Source organism: Cervus canadensis, chromosome 8 (genome assembly GCF_019320065.1).
Source record: "Cervus canadensis isolate Bull #8, Minnesota chromosome 8, ASM1932006v1, whole genome shotgun sequence".
NCBI lineage: Eukaryota > Metazoa > Chordata > Mammalia > Artiodactyla > Cervidae > Cervus > Cervus canadensis.
In genome coordinates this window covers 33449324-33465085 of record NC_057393.1, presented here as the reverse complement: position 1 = coordinate 33465085, position 15762 = coordinate 33449324, and the positions used below count along the sequence as shown (strand labels likewise).

Genomic DNA, 15762 nt, shown 5'->3' with positions numbered 1-15762 from the left:
CAGTATTCCCAGTTCTCAGCCCCTATCAACACCAGGAGGGCCACCCAGTAGGCCCACTCCTGTCTTTACTCCATCCTTATTAAAAAGTCTTTGCCCCTCTCACACCACCCTCTCTTCATCAGGAGTGCCCTCCCTTAGGCTGGGCCCAGCTCCCCTCTTGTGCAGCTCCCCTTTGCCCACTGTACTTGCCCTAACTTGTTGCTCATCACACGTTGGCATAAAAACTCTTCTATGTGCCAACCTCTCCTTTTAGACCAGTGGTCAAAAACCTTTTGATCATACCTTCCTATTAGTAAATAGCTTTGAGCATATTTACTTTATAAGTTAATGATAAAATCTGGACTACTATAAATAGGAAAGCTACGTCTTGCTTTTCTGTTTGAGTTAAAGAATAAATAGAACTTCAACTGATAATGTTTTCTCTCGGTCCCTCAATAGCGATCCTGAGAGCTCACCCACTGTTCTAGGCCAGGAATTCTGCAAGGACAACAGGAGTGTTTGATTCCCTTTGTATTCTCAGAATCTGGGACAGAACTAAAAATTTAATAAGGGAATTCATTTGCCCCACAGACAGGGAGCACCTCCTGTGGGCCAGGCACATGCTAGGTAGGCACCAGGGATAGAACGCCCGGCTGCTGGCATCTGGATCCTACAAACTGCTGGGTGGGCAGACAAACAGGATCAGCCAAACAAGTGTGACAAAGTGGCTGACACAGATGCTATGCAGAATGCTCTGTCCAAAACCACTGAATCAGGACAGCCTCAAACGGGGGGGTGAACAAGCTCCAGAGGGTCCGAGAAGGCTTCCCCCCAGGAATATGCTGCCTTCAGCTGAAACCTGAAAGATGAGCAAAGCTAACTGGGTGAGGGAGAAGAGAAGACTCCAGGGCAAGGAAACCACATGGGCAAAAGTTCTGAGGCTGGACAGAGACGTGTAAGTGCCAGGGACCAACAGAGGCCAACAAAACAAAATGAATGAACAAGCCCCTAAAGGATGGTGAATTCCTCCCCCTTACTCCTCTCTACTTATCAGAACAGACAGAAGCCCCTAGCTTCATGCCTCTGAAGGGGTCACTCAGCTCTGCTACATGCCCAGCCTCTGAACCAAACAGAGCAGGTGGGCTCTCTGCCTCCCAGCTAGTCCTGCCAGTGGCAACTGCCCCTTGCTTCTGAGGAGCCCCCAAAGCCACAGGAAGAAGAGCCACAGGTTTTCTGAAAACCATACATGTTGCCATGGACACCACCAATCAAAGGCGCCTGGGCAGTTTAATTTTTTAAAGACAGTGTTAAATATTTTACATCTTCTAACAGCACGGCTTCTTCCTTGCCTACAATGCAAAAGAAAACCCTATACTCCTTGAACTAAGAATTCACACAAAATAAACACCAATGTGTAAGACAGTCTTCGGAGGTGTGTACCCACGGTCAAGGGCATCCTCTGGGTATCCTGGCTGCCTGGGTGTATGTTCCTTGCAGAAGCAACCTAGATAATCCAGAAAAAAGCACAGCCACAGAATCTCTTCCCTACTGGAGCTCTTCTGACCCCAAGAAGGAAAAATTATTTACAATGATGCTTCAGGTGTGCTTAAATAGCCCATGACTTTAATAATTAAAGATAAAACCAAGACCGTGGATTGTAATGCAGGCTGGCGGCTGTGGGGCCTCCTCTCGCAGCAGCTGTCCCCAAGAGAAGCTGTATCTTCTATCAGTGCTCAGGCATGACTAACATTTCCCAGTTCCTAGGAGGCCTCGCCCCCTCACACCTGCCAGGACTGGCTCACTAATGTACCATGTCCAACAGAAAAGCCCCACAAAGCAAATGCAAAATAGTCCTCAAAAGCCTGAGACCATGTTGGCCTAGGCTCATGGGCCTGGCAACCTGGTTTTCAGCAACTACCACCAAAGCCTGCCTAGGCCCTGGACTCTCCCGGGTCCCAGCTTTCTCCAGCTACTCTATTTTCTGTCCCGACTGGGACTGTGCTTTCTCCAGGGCCTGATTCATTCTGTCCTGCTTAACGTAGCCCAGTTCCTACTTTTGCCATGGCTTCTCCATCCAGATGCCTGGCTTGCTCCCCAGCCTACTGCCCGGGCTCTGGGGCAGCAACTCGGATCTCCCAGATCCAGTTCCAGTCTTGCTTACCTCATCCCTGGCTTCCAGATCCAGCCTTCTGTGTGCACTGTCTATAAAGAGAGACCCAAGTACAGACGAATCACCAGTGTGTATGCTACAGCAGCCTTGCAAAGACCCCCAATAGCAATGTACCATGAAACTGATCCCATTTTCTCTCCTGTTAATTTGTTATCAGCAACTAAAACCCCTGGCCATCGTTCTGTATTGGTAAGAAACAGTCACCCAGCACCGGATCTGCCCTGACGAAAGAAACTCTGAGTAGAGGAGAACAATCGGCAAATGAATTGTCTATTTATTTACAACATCCGACAAGGACACTGTTCATGTGCATAGCCACAGTATCCACACACATTCCAGGCAACAAGAGAAACAGGATTTCACATGGTATGTCCTAGTGACCCTTCATACTGGGAAACCAAGCTCAAAGGTGGGCCCGCAGGCAGATGGGAATAATTGATTCATATAAGGACTTCCCCGGTATTCCCAGTGGCTAAGACTCCATGTTCCCAATGCATGGGACCTGGGTTCAATCCCTGGTCAGGGAACTAGATCCCACATGCCACAACTAAAAAAGATCCCTCATGCCACACCTAAGACTCAGCGCAGCCAAATAAATATTAAAAAGTAATAATAATCGATGTTTAAGGCATGCTAGAAATGAGGAATGAGTTTCCACATCCGGGATCAACTGAGCGCCTGTTCCTGTTACAGCTGCCATGAGCTAGAAGATCCCTCTGATGATGAAAAGTCAAGGCCCACATGGGGCTGACATGGGCAGAGCCACGTACAGGTCAAGGTACAGTAGTCAATACTCCTCCTGCTCACTGGTGTTGGAACTCAGGCAGTATCTTTATGCCATGTTGAGAATTCAGGTTGCCAGGAACAGACTCCTCACAGTCATTCCTGAGTAGGTCATGACTAAACGCCTGACTTCAGGTCCATCACTGGCCTCTCTCTGCTACCTGCCACGTGGGTTATATGCACGTCTAGAGCATCCTCACTCCCCTGATGCCCCACACACTTGTCACCCAAAACCTTCCTACTCAAAACCTAAAACAAACTGGAACACCAGCTGGGGAAGACAAGAGCCCAACCCTCTGGGTGTTAATGAGCAAATAAATTCGAGGAGGGCGGGGCCTATGTCTACACTGTTCACTAGTATTTATTTAATGAGTACAATGAGACTGTGGTTATTAAAGTACATCTTAAACAAAAGTTCCACATGTAAGCAGGGACTCACCTCACAAATGGGCACCCTCCTGTCCCCGGGGCTAACAGCAGAGCTCGCTCTCTCTTCATCCAGCGAAATGGTCTGGATGGACATCAGATGGACCTGCCTGCAAGGCTGAACTATAGTGGGAATGCAAACCACCAAGGGATAGAAACTTCCAAGAAAAGACCAGGATCCCAACCGCTAAATCACCTGGCTCTGTCCCTTTTCTTTTCTGCACTCCTTTGGCACATCCCTCTGCTCCATGGGTGATGGTCAACATCTGTGACCTCATCCTTCCAAGGGGGAGATGTCGGGTGGGGGTGGGGGGAGCAGGGAGGAATGTGTGGAGACAGGAGAAAGGGTTATGGGTAGAAGCAGACCAGGAGAAGGGGACATCAAAAGGATTGTTGCTCTGAGTACCAGTGACCAGTACTGGGGCTTCATGAACATGCTGGCATTTTCACATCAGCTCACATGACCGAAGAGGCTTAGAAATACTCAGTTCTATGTCCCTCTCCAGATGGTTGGTCAGCTCTACAAACATAGCTTCACTGGTCACCGTTCTTTTTCAGCTCCATGTTTGAAAACACCCCCTTGACGCTACTGGTAACTTCTGACCCATTCTCATTAATGCAGCCACCAGCATTAGAGTGATGACTATGTGTCAGGCACAGCTCTAAAGACTTGTACAATCCTGTGAAGTGGGCACTATTATTTTTCTCCATTTTACAGGTGAGGCAACTGAGGTACAGACGCATAACTTATAGAGCGAGGATGGGGACCCAGGCAGCCTGAGCACAGAGGTCACCCCCTTCATCACTCTGCTCCCTGACCTCACTTCCAGAAAGGAGAGCCAAGCTCCAGCTCAGGCCCATGCAGCTGCAAGACCTTAAACTAATGGCCTTTCTGTGCCTCAGAGGCGTGTGAAGCAAGGCTGATCACAGACACCTGGTCTGTCTGTCCACAGGGCAGCCGCTGGTCTCACGTGGCTATGGAACACTTGAAATGCAGCTAGTGTGACCGAGAAACTGAATTGTACATTGTACTTCATTTTAGTAACCCACTCCAGTATTCTTGCCTGGAGAGTTCCATGGATAGAGGAGCCTGACAGGCTATATAGTCCATGGGGTCACAAAGAGTTGAACACGAATAAGTGACAAGCTTTTAGTTAATTTCAACTTAGAGAGTCGCACGTGGCTAGTGGCTACCATATTGGAAAGTTCAACTCTAGTCCCTAAATTCTAGGATACCGGCTGCCATTTCTCTTTGCTCACTGCTATGGTCACAGAATAGCTTCCCTGGTGGCTCAGAGGTTAAAGCACATGCCTGCAATGTGGGAGACCCAGGTTCAATCCCCGGGTCAGGAAGATCCTCTAGAGAAGGAAATGGCAACCCACTCCAGTATTCTTGCCTGGAGAATCCCATGGACGGAGGAGCCTGGTAGGCCACAGTCCACGGGATCGCAAAGAGTTGGACAAAACTGAGCGACAGACCCTAGCACAGCCTGTGGTTGAAGCTCAGTAACTATTTGTTGAACAAATAAAAAGCAAAGCGCTTTTCAGGTGCCATAACTTCATTGCCACACAAGCATCAATTGTTCAGGTTCCCTGCCCACTGGGCATCTAGCCTCAACTTGACCAGGAGCTCAGGCCTCCCAAAGCAGATCAGGAGGGAGAGGCTCTCAAGATGAAAAACTACAGAGCCAAGTCTTCTAAAGGTTCAACAGAAATAAATCTATCTTCCTGAAATTTCCACTTACTCATCCTGGCACTTCAGCTCACAGGTCTGGGAAAACCAAAATAAGTTATGAGATAGCACTTAAACATTTTTAAACACTATAAATACAGGATAATATCTCTAATTCATTTTCTTAATTAGTATGAGTACAAATCTTAGTTCACTGTGAGGCTGGTTAAACAACTACATGACTGAGATCTGTTTGGGGGAACAATCCCCTACTGTCAGGGCTATGGCCCAGGACTGCTGTCTCCGCTGACTTAATGCATTCACCTCCCCCCTCTCCATGAGCGAGCTGGGGCATATACAGCTAAACTCCCAACCAGTGAGGCCTCATTCTGCAAACAAGGTGTGGGGATCCTGGCAGAGCAACTCACATTTTCATATCTTCTTGATGTACTCTTTCTAAGTGGAAAAATCTAAGTTTGCACACATCTCCTATGAGCTGAGGACTGCAGCAGACACAGGAGATAACTAAGACAGCTCCATGCAGCCCTCACCAAGAGCCCACATCTAGAAAGAGTAAGAGATGAAATCTGCAGACTACTTACCCCATACAAGTCACTGAACTAGAACAGGAGAAAGACATATAAACCAAACACGATCAATTCAGTGTGACACATGCTGTAACAGACACATGTACAAAATACTGAACTAAAGAGATACCCGGAGGGACCCTGCACTGTAGCTTACACACGGCAGGCACTCAGGGCAGTGAACTGAATCAAATTTTGACCAACAGCTCAACTGAAGGCTGAGGAAACTACAATCCAGACAGGTTAAGTGACTGCTCAAGGTGACCCAGGTAGTTAGTGACAGGCGGGTCATTTACCCGCCCAACAGTCTATAATCCATCTCACAGTGCTTCTTATCTGACCCCTCATGGGGAGGGAGGCAGGATCTGCCCGCTGCTTGTTATCACATCCATCTCAGCATAAACAATGGATACATTTTTGTAGGATGGTATGTTGGGGACTCTCTTGAAATCTGAGGAGTTACTGTATGCATAGCATCTTAGAAACATGCGTCCAATCATAACATTTCTTGGGAATATACTATGTATCAGGTGCCTGTTTAGAGGCTTGGAAAAAGAGATGAAACAAACTCCTAGTCAGAGCAAAACACCCACATTTATCTTTGCTCTCTCCCAGAACCCCACGAAAAGGACAGCAGAGGAATCTGCTTTTTAATGGAAAGGAGACAATGGCTGATGAGATATGTTAACAGAATTCTGAAAGACAGAGACACAATTGCCAGGCAGTCACTGATTCAGGTTTCTGCTTCATCTGCTCTGCTGAGTTCAAGCAGGGTAGAAAACCACTGAACAAATGGTGCTTAGGCCACAAAAACAGGAGAAGGCTCGGGAAGGGAGGGGTGAACCAAGGACTGTGAGGGGAGAAGGGGAAGGGACTAGGAAGAGGGGAGCCTGCTGAAAGTTGGTGCAGGGAGCAATCAGACTCCAGGGTCCCTCCTTCAATCTGCTCAGTCTGGCGACCTCCCTCCCTGGGCCAGCAGGACGTGAAGGATCACAGTTTAGACAAATTACACCAGACTCTCTGATTCAGATTCAGACACAGGTGAGGGAGAGATACAGCTGAGGGAGGTAGGGAAAGCGGGGAGCAATTTTCGGAAAACAGACGGACAGAGTGAAAGTCTGCATACCAACCAGGGTACCCTGCCTCCTTCCCCATCAAGGCTCCTAGAAGGAACAACACACAGCCTGTTACACCCCCTAGGCACACTCCTCTCCAGTAACACCCAACACTCCCCAAGAAAAGATCTACAGACACCGATATCTAGGTGTCTCCAGTGAAAATAGGGGAGGCTCTCTACTGAATGACCCTACAATGAGGTTCACAAGCCCGCTTCCTTGTCCCACAGATCCCCAATCAGCATCTTGGTGTCCACTCTTAAAATATAAACTGTCAGGGATCAGCATGCATGGAAAGATGGTTCCAATGGGAAATACAGTAATCAAAAGAAGCAGATAAAGGGACTTGACAGAAACAAAGACAACACAGGAGAAGCAGAAAAACAGCAAAAACAAACAAAACACAACATATATAAGGGAATTCTTTGCACCCATGAAGCAAGAACAAGATGCTATTTAGGAAAAAAAAGAAAAAGAAAAATGAGTCTTCAGAAAACTAGGAAATTGTAGAAAGTAAAACATGCAAAAATGTTTCAAGCAAAACCATGAAAGCATAAACTAAAAATTCAAAAGGATTATTAAAGATAAAGCTGATGGTGTCTCTCAAGAGGTAAAACAAAAGTAAAATGAGAAACAATAAAAGATTTTAAAGTTACAAACTTGACCCAGGATGTCCAACATCTAAGTAATGGGAGTTCCAAAGACAAAACACGAAAAAGGACAAAAGGGAATTAACAGAGAAAAATATAAGAAAATGTCCCCAAAATGAGGAGTGTGAGTCTTCAGATCAAAAGAACACAACAAGGACCCAGCATAATAATTTTCAAAGCAAGAACAATCCAAATACAGGGAAAGGGAAAGGATCCTAAAACTTTCAGCATAAAAAAAAAAAAAAGGTTATCCATAAATGATCAAGAATCAAAACAGCATCCAAATTTTGACATCAATACTGGAACCTAGGAGACAGTGGAGCCATGCCTTCAAAATTCTAAGGGAAAATGGCTTTCAACCTAAAATTCTAAACAGATCAAAGCACCAATCAAATGTGAATGCAGAATAAGAACAGTTCAGACAAGCAAGTTTGAGGTGACTGACTTGTACAGACCCTCTCTCAGAAACTCCTGAGGAATAAATCAAGAAACAGGAAACGGAGGCTCCAACCAGAGTAAAGTGAGGGAATCCCCAGGACAAGTCATGCCCTAGGCCTAGAAGTCAGTCAGCTCGGAATAAAGGGGAGCAACTGAGGCCTCTGGGAGTGAGACCTCCAAGGGAAAAAAGACTGCAGTGAAAGAAAAAGGAACACATGTATAAAACAGAGAGGTTTTCAAAAGCCTCTCAGAAACTCTGGGAATCAGTAATAACCACAAAGGAAACTAAATAAATAGGAAAAAAGCAATTATTAACTCAAAAAAATGTACAAGAAATTTCATTACAGTAAACTATAAGGCTCAGCCAGGAACTCTATTTACACAGTCAAAATAATATAAGTATTGACTATCAGTGTAACAAAAAACTGTGATAGATCACACTGGGAGGACATGAAGGAAACCAAGCATGTGGGGAGAAGAGAGAAGAGGGGAATAAGGGCTCCTCTAATCCACAGCAGGACAATAGTACTATCAGCAGAAACAGCTAAAAGGCCTGGAAGTGACTATGGTAGGCAAAGTAAGGGCCCCTCCAAGATGAAGATGCCCATATCCTAATCCCCAAACTCACAAACATGGTATCAATACATGGCAAAAGGGAATTAAGGTTGCAAGTGGAAGTAAGGCTGCTAATCAAATGAACTTCAAACAGGGAGATTATCCTAGATTATCCAGGTGAACCCAAAGTAACCACAGGGTCCTTAAAAGTGGAAAAGGGAAGGGGAAGGGAGTCAGGAAGGTGTGACTATGTTAGAAGGTCAGTGATGGACGGAAGTACTCTACTGGCCATTGCCGGCTTTGAAGATGTTGAAAGGGGGCCATGAGCCAAGGAATGCAGGCGGTCTCCAGAAAGTGGAAGATGCAAGGAAGAGAATGCACCCCTGACACCATCTTGACTTTCACCCAGTGAGACCCTTTTCGGACTTCTAAGCCAGAGAGCTTTCAAGCCACTACACTGGTGGCAATTTGTTCCTGCAGCAACAGAAAATCATGTTCCATAACTAGCCCTGGGGAGCGGATCATCAGGATGAGGAGTGACACAGCCTTCTTCCTAAGCCTTGCAGTGTTACTTGACTTTTAAAGTCAAATATATGACTTTGATACAAATTAAATTTTAATTTTAAAAGAGCTGAAACACAAATTCTCTCTTGCCAGAGCTCATAATCTGGTAGAGAAAACAGGGCCCTGGCTACTGCCAATAGGCAAACATGGGAAGAAAGCACCTCTTTGAGATGTGAGGACATCTGAAAGGAGTAGGCGTTCACCAGGCAAAGGAGAAACAGGCCTTCTGGAGAGGGATCAAAGACCAGGGGGAACATGAAACAGTTCTGAATCATGGCACATCAGTGGGTCTCGCAGAGTCAGCAGGAAAAGCTGGGTGGACAGTTCCCAACACCGCAGGTGTGACACCTGCCCCGCTGCTGGCTTCTCTGACTGGAGTCTGGGACTTGCTGTGCATATTTAGGGCTGGTATGGACAAGGGAAGACCCCAAACACAACGTTTTCCTGGTACATCAATTGTACCCAACAGTGAAGTGTTTTAAATGCTTTTACACTAAAACCAGCACAGATGTATTACAGAAGACAAAACTCATGTGAATTTTTAACATAAAAATTGGTGACTTCTTGTTTGAGAGGCCCACTGTAGACACTAAGCTATCTGCTGACCGTGGAGTATCAAGATTCAACCTTCTCTATAATTATTACAAGAATCAGAAGAAAGGTTAAAGTGCCATTGCATGCCTCCATCAAAGCACCTGGGACTTCACACCAGCAACCTCTCAAGGGCTGCCTACCCTCCCTGTGTTGGGTCCCAACATGAATGGGAAAGTTGAGGAGCATCTCATTCTTTTCCAAAGTGGTTTGGGTCCTGCCATTGCTGGGTGACTTAGCTCTGCCTGGGGAAACAAAAAAAACTACCACACTGAATGTTTCCAACATATCTTCTCTCAGTCATAAGCCTGTCCATCTTTCTCCCATCCCCCCTCTAAAGAATACCAGGATCACTGATAAAACCCCAATTCGACCATCAGCACCTCCGACCCCCTATAGCACAGGCCTCCGTTAGAGAATTTATTGCAGACACTCTTCCCATGGAAGGAAGTCAAGAAATAGGGCACATCTCTTGGGATAGGGTGTCCCTTGTGTCCACAAACAAGGGTGGAAACTTTTTCTATTGTTGTAGCTGTTTTTGTTATAAAAACAATAATATCCACGTGACAGTGAACTGGGAAATTTTTTTTTTCTGTAAAGACCCACTATTGACCACAGAACAGGATCAGAGAGGGAAAAAAAAAAAAAATATATATATATATATATATATATATATCTCTCAAAGGAAGACCACACAGAAGTAAAAAGCAATTTAATTGGGTTTGGTTTTGTGTGTGTGTGTAAAACGCATACACACATTCAAAAAAAGTGAACTCAACTGATTTCAAACAGAGGAGGAGATTTTAATAACACCTTAAATATATTACAATTACAGTTATGTCATTGACAGAAAATAAAAGATGGGAGAGGAGATCAAAGAAAAAGATACAGTAGGAGGAGAGAAAAAGAAATGGATAGATGGGGGTATGGGAGAAAAAGGACGGGAAGACAGCAAGACACAGGGACAGACAGACATGAATAACCACACACAAAAAGAAGGAACAACTAAAGGATTCACAGAGACACTTTCTAGGCCAAAATAAATGACACTGCATGTGCCAGGGTAGGCTTGGGCTATAGACTTCAAAGTATTATCACCTTTTATCCTTGCCTTCGAATGGTTACTAATCTGGCTAACCACTGTTCACAGCTCTTTAATTGCTCATTTAAATATTCTGAGGCTTAGCTCAGGTCAAGGGCCAGAAGCTCCCTCCAGAGGAGCCACAGTCAAGCAAATCATTTACCTCCAAGTATCTCCTCTACAAAAGGAGATACTTTACACAAATCACCATCTCAGAAAATGTACAAAGCACCAATGAGAAACAGGAGAAAATGCTGTTTGCATTGAAAAGAAATTCCATGGAAAACTTTTTAGTTTCGTGTTTAAAAAGAAAAAAAAAAAAAACCAGAACTGGTACTTCAGCAGAACGGGTTCCCACCTCAGCATTCTCCAGCATCACTCCCAGCACATTTGACTTTCCACATGTTCAAGTTCTGCCTGCCCCACTGGCTTCAAAGGGCTGAGTTGGCTCTGAAACCAAACACTGCAAGCTGAGGGTCAACAGAGAGATCCCAGGGGACTGACTCCCAAGTCAGGTGTCTGTGTTTTCCCCTTCCTTCCCTGACCAGCCCCCAACCTCCTACCTGTTCTGTTTTCCCAATCTCCCGCTTCTGCCCCTAATCTCTCCTTGCTCTTCTCTACCCTGTCTTAGTATCACTGCTCTCAGAGGAGGAGGGGGCATAGGAGGTATATTTAGAACACAAAACCTAGAGTCAATCCACTTCAGTTTCTGCCCAGCCCTGTATCTTGCTAGCTGTTTGACCTTGAACAAACAGCCAAGCCACCCAACCCCTCAAATTCCCCAGTGAGGGGGATGAACCTGGCAACCACAGAGGTCTTGTCCAACTCGCCGGTCCTAAATATTCAAAGACCCACCTGTATAACCATAAATAAAGCAGTGAATTAAACATACACAGGGAGAGAGAATGAATTATAGAAATTCCCTTTCCTCAGCATTCTGTCACCCCAGCTAGTGTCCCCTCAACCAACCCCCCACACTGAGGGGCTGTACCTCTCTCTGAGCTATTCCAGCTCTAAATTACTTAGATACAGCAAAGCCTCCCCCAATCACACTAATCAAGGAACAGATGAATCTGAATATCCAACAGAAGTCTGAGTCCTGGAATGTTTCTTTCATGCCATCGAGCAATACTGTGAATTCAACATCAGCTTAGCAAACAGAAAAGATTCTAGAAATGCCATCGAAAACTGTCTTGTGACTCTAAGAACAATTATGTGTCAGGAACCCTAGAAAATAATCTACTTCTAAGCCCTCCACTTTCCCAACAAGGGCAGAGGCCCAGAGAGCAGAAACCACGAACCCAAAGCCCAGCGCAGATCTATGCCCAGATCAAAGCCAGAGGTCCTGCTTCTGGCCCAGAGGAATTTCATCAAAGCTTTTTGAGACCATCCGTTTCCTTTTTCAAAGAGACAGATTAAACCCCAAATTACCAGTGAGTTCTCTCTACAACAAATCTATTTCCAAGTCCAGGGGAGCAGAACAGAGCTAAGTTTGGATGGCCAGATGATTACTAATACTGCCTAACAAGCTCTCTTCCCTGAACCCTGCCCATTCATTCTCTACAGAGAAAACCCCAGACTCTGCTATCTATATGGAACTCTATTTTGGAGAAGTGGGAAGCGGAGACCCGTACAGTTCTTTGTTCTGACACTAAGAAGCATCTGCTTTCCGATAACTCCCACCTCACCTTCCAACATTCCAAGTACCTTCAGAAAAGTTCATAGAAACTCTCCAACTAGAATAAAACAGATGACAGGAGGAAAGGTCCAACTGAGGGTGGGTGTGTAACAGACAGTGGGTGTGTAACAGATGATGATAATACCCTTCCAGCTCTTCACCCTAGGGGTAGAAAGCATCTCTTTTCAGCTGCTAATACCCTGCACCAGAGATAGTCACCAGAGATAGTGCCACTCAGCGCCCTCCAGCAGAGAAATGAGCTCTCTGCAACCCCTGAAGAACTAACCCTTTCCTAACCATACACTCTAACAGGGCCCAGGACAGAGGTATCAACAGACCAATCCTCCCCTGCCCTTCCCTCCCACCAAGAGCCTGAAACATCAGAGCTCTGATGGCAAGGAGCTATTTAAGGCAGCATCAAGAGGGTGGGGCAGAAAATTGCTGGCAATATCCTCCTCCTCCTCCCCCTCCCTCCCTCACAGCCAACACACACACACAAACACACACACACACACACACACACACCCCCTCTGACTCCACAGACAGCCATTAACCTCACCTATGTCTCTAAGGTCTGGAGATCTGGAGTCCCCAAACGTTCAGCATGTGTTTTCTGTCACTGAGGCTGCTCCACCCACTTCTCTTCCATCACCACCAAGCCACCTTTCCAATCAAACACAAAATTTAATCTAGAGTTCAAAAACCAAGAAGGGGCTTGGAGATAAACAAGCCCTCCCTGGCCTTCACTTAGGAAAGAAAAAGGGCGCCCAGGGGGGCGGGGCGGGGGGGGGGGAGGGAGGGGTGATGTCAGAGGCCTGACAAGCTAGATAGGCTTCATGCTATCTCTAAATGAACCTCCCTCCTATTGATGGTGAAATCAATTCGGGCAATTTCGGCAGGTCGGCCCTGTGACATGAGGGGCATCCCAGCGCTCAGTTTACAACAAAAATCCAAAGGCTCAGCCAGAACATGCTGGGAAAATCCAGGGTCTGGATAAAACGAGCTACACTCAGTGGGATCCTTTCTGCTTTTATGTAGCAATGTAATAGCGTAATAAATTCTGTCTGCCTGAGGAAAGCATGCACTGGTGAATTTCAAAGCCATCTTAAGACAGCGGATGCACGGGGATGCAGAATTCAACAGCACATTCCCTCGTGGCGGGGGGGGGCGGGGGGGGGGGGAACGTAATGATTTCAAGCTTCTTTCCCCCTCTATCTTGAAAGGCGCTAGCACTTATCAAGGAAGCCACCTCGGATAGCAGCCAGCGGAGAGCCGGGGGTGCCCAGGGAATCCGGAGAAAGGAGTCGCTTTCTGTTCATCTCAGTGAGGAGCTGGCTAGCAAGAAGCTGCCAGTCACTCTGAGGGATGAAGGATGAAGAAGCATGGCCGGATGAGCAGGCACCGGCGTCCCCGGACACACACACACGTACCCGCTCCTTCTGGCGGGTCCTAGGCCAGGCCGATAGTCCATGCTCTCCTCCCGCCGCCCTCTTCTCCAGAGGGATGCTAATGAATGAACACACCTGAGAAGCCTCCATCCTGCCGCTCACTCCCTCCTTCTTCCTCTGGCTGCTGCAGAGGAGCCCCTCCTCGGTAGTTTCACTTTACAGCGTAAACCCACTCGGGCTTTGATGTCTCCTCCACCCACCCATATTGCAGCCAGCCTGAAGCAGGCGGACGTTCTCCTCCTTGCAGAGGCCATTATCGCACGTACCCCCCACCCACCAAAAAAATAAATAAATAAATCTGGAATATCCCAAACCCCTGCACACTGGGGAACTTTCCCTTAAAAACTGAGGATCCACCAACCAGGCAGGAAGGAGGTTTCGACCGAGGGGGGCCACGGTTTTCCCCGCGACCACGGGGGATGCTCTGGGGGAGGGGGTCCCCCAAGTCCTTCCAACAGCTGGCCCTTTAAACGCACCTCCTCCGAGCGTGAGACAAAGGCGCCGCCCGCCGGGGCCGGGCTGGCGCACGCCCCCGGCGCCGGTGCTGGCGATTAAGCAAGCGCTGGCCAAGGGGCGGCTGGCGCGGGCTTACCTTGCGGGTCTCCGGGCTGGCGGGCCGGCGGCGCGCGTCCTGCCCCACTCGCACTACACGCTGCAGTTGGCCCCGCTCTGTTTTTCTGGGACTCGGCGCTGACTTCACCGACACTCCGCGGCCGGCCAATGGGCTGCGGCGGCCGCCCCCTCATTAGCATGCGTCTGGAACCGTCCACTCCGGCGGCGCCTGAGCGGCGGGCGGTGCTAGGGGGCGGTGCCGGGCCCCGCAGTGACAGGAAGGGGCGTGTGCGCCAATGGCAGGCGACGAAGCTCCCCGCCGCCCCGCCCCGCTGCATTGTGAGCCGGGCGCGCGGGCCCGCGGATCTCTGGCCGAGAACGTGCGCGCAGTCCCAGTAACCCTTTTTGTCCTGGGCGGCCTCGGGCTGGGCCGGAATATGGCCTGGCGCGCCCTCTGATTCTTCTGAGGGATCAGGGGAGCTGGGAAGGAATCTTAGGCATTAAAAAAAAAAATGCTAACCTGACTTGAGTGCATATAACTTAATCCCTGTGCCCCAGTTTGCTCATCTTTAAAATGGTCTGATAACCAGTACCTATTTCGTAGGACATAGAGAAGATGAATATAGTTAACGTATGTAAAGCGCTAGTGGCAAAGAATCTGCTTGCCAATGCAAGAGACAATAGAGACACAGGTTCAACCCCTGAATCAGGAAGTTCCTCTGGAGGAGGGCATGGCAACCCACTCCAGTATTCTTGCCTGGAGAATCCCACGGACAGAGGAACCTGGCGGGCTATACAGTTCATTGGATCGCAAAGAGTCAGACACGACTGAGGCAATTTAGCGCACACACACACTCATGTAAAGCGCTTAGATCGGTGCCTGGTGGTCCCGCTGCATGTTTCTACTATCATTACACCCGACGCAGTCAATATGTTTAATGGTTCCTAGTTTTTCTCTGTTTTGATCCTCATAGTCTTACAAGAGAGTCGCTATTACCAATCCATACTTTTCAAGTGAGAAAACTGAAATGGTTTAAGTGGCTTGGTTAGGGTCACACTGGTGCAATCAGGATTTGAAGCCAGCCTCTGAGACTTCATTCATGTAATACATTATTCAACGGTTCGACGGGAGGTATATGTAACTTGCTCCTGCCACACCTAGCTTCCTTCATCCCTGGGGCATCCTTGAAGGTGGGGCAACCATCCCTTAGGCTGAACACCACTGATTTTTGTCACTGCCCTTGGCAAGAATCTTCAGTCAGAGAATGTTCCCAGTTAGCAGACTGTGTGTGTGCAAGGGAAAGAAAGACTTTGATGACTGCACAGTCTCATGGGAAACACATCTGCTAAGGTGCTTGGATATCAAGGAACACTGACAATTGTTTGCTGAGTACCTGCTGTCCTCGACTGTATAAAGAAAAAAAAAAGTTCGAAGTTTCCTAGCCACCCAGAAGTTTATTCTACAATTGAAGA

At 47.4% G+C, this 15762-nt stretch overlaps 1 protein-coding gene across 35 annotated transcripts in view; it reads right to left on the bottom strand.

Annotated features, from left to right (window-relative positions):
• The window catches only part of SORBS1 (sorbin and SH3 domain containing 1), a 231905-nt gene extending 217456 nt beyond the window's left edge, over positions 1 to 14449 (bottom strand). For all 35 annotated transcript variants that reach the window (XM_043475881.1, XM_043475889.1, XM_043475892.1 and 32 more), the window contains exon 1: positions 14330 to 14449. The gene's annotated coding sequence lies outside the window, so the exon portion shown is untranslated. The remainder of the gene's footprint in view (positions 1 to 14329) is intronic.
• Between the last annotated feature and the right edge of the window lie 1313 nt (positions 14450 to 15762).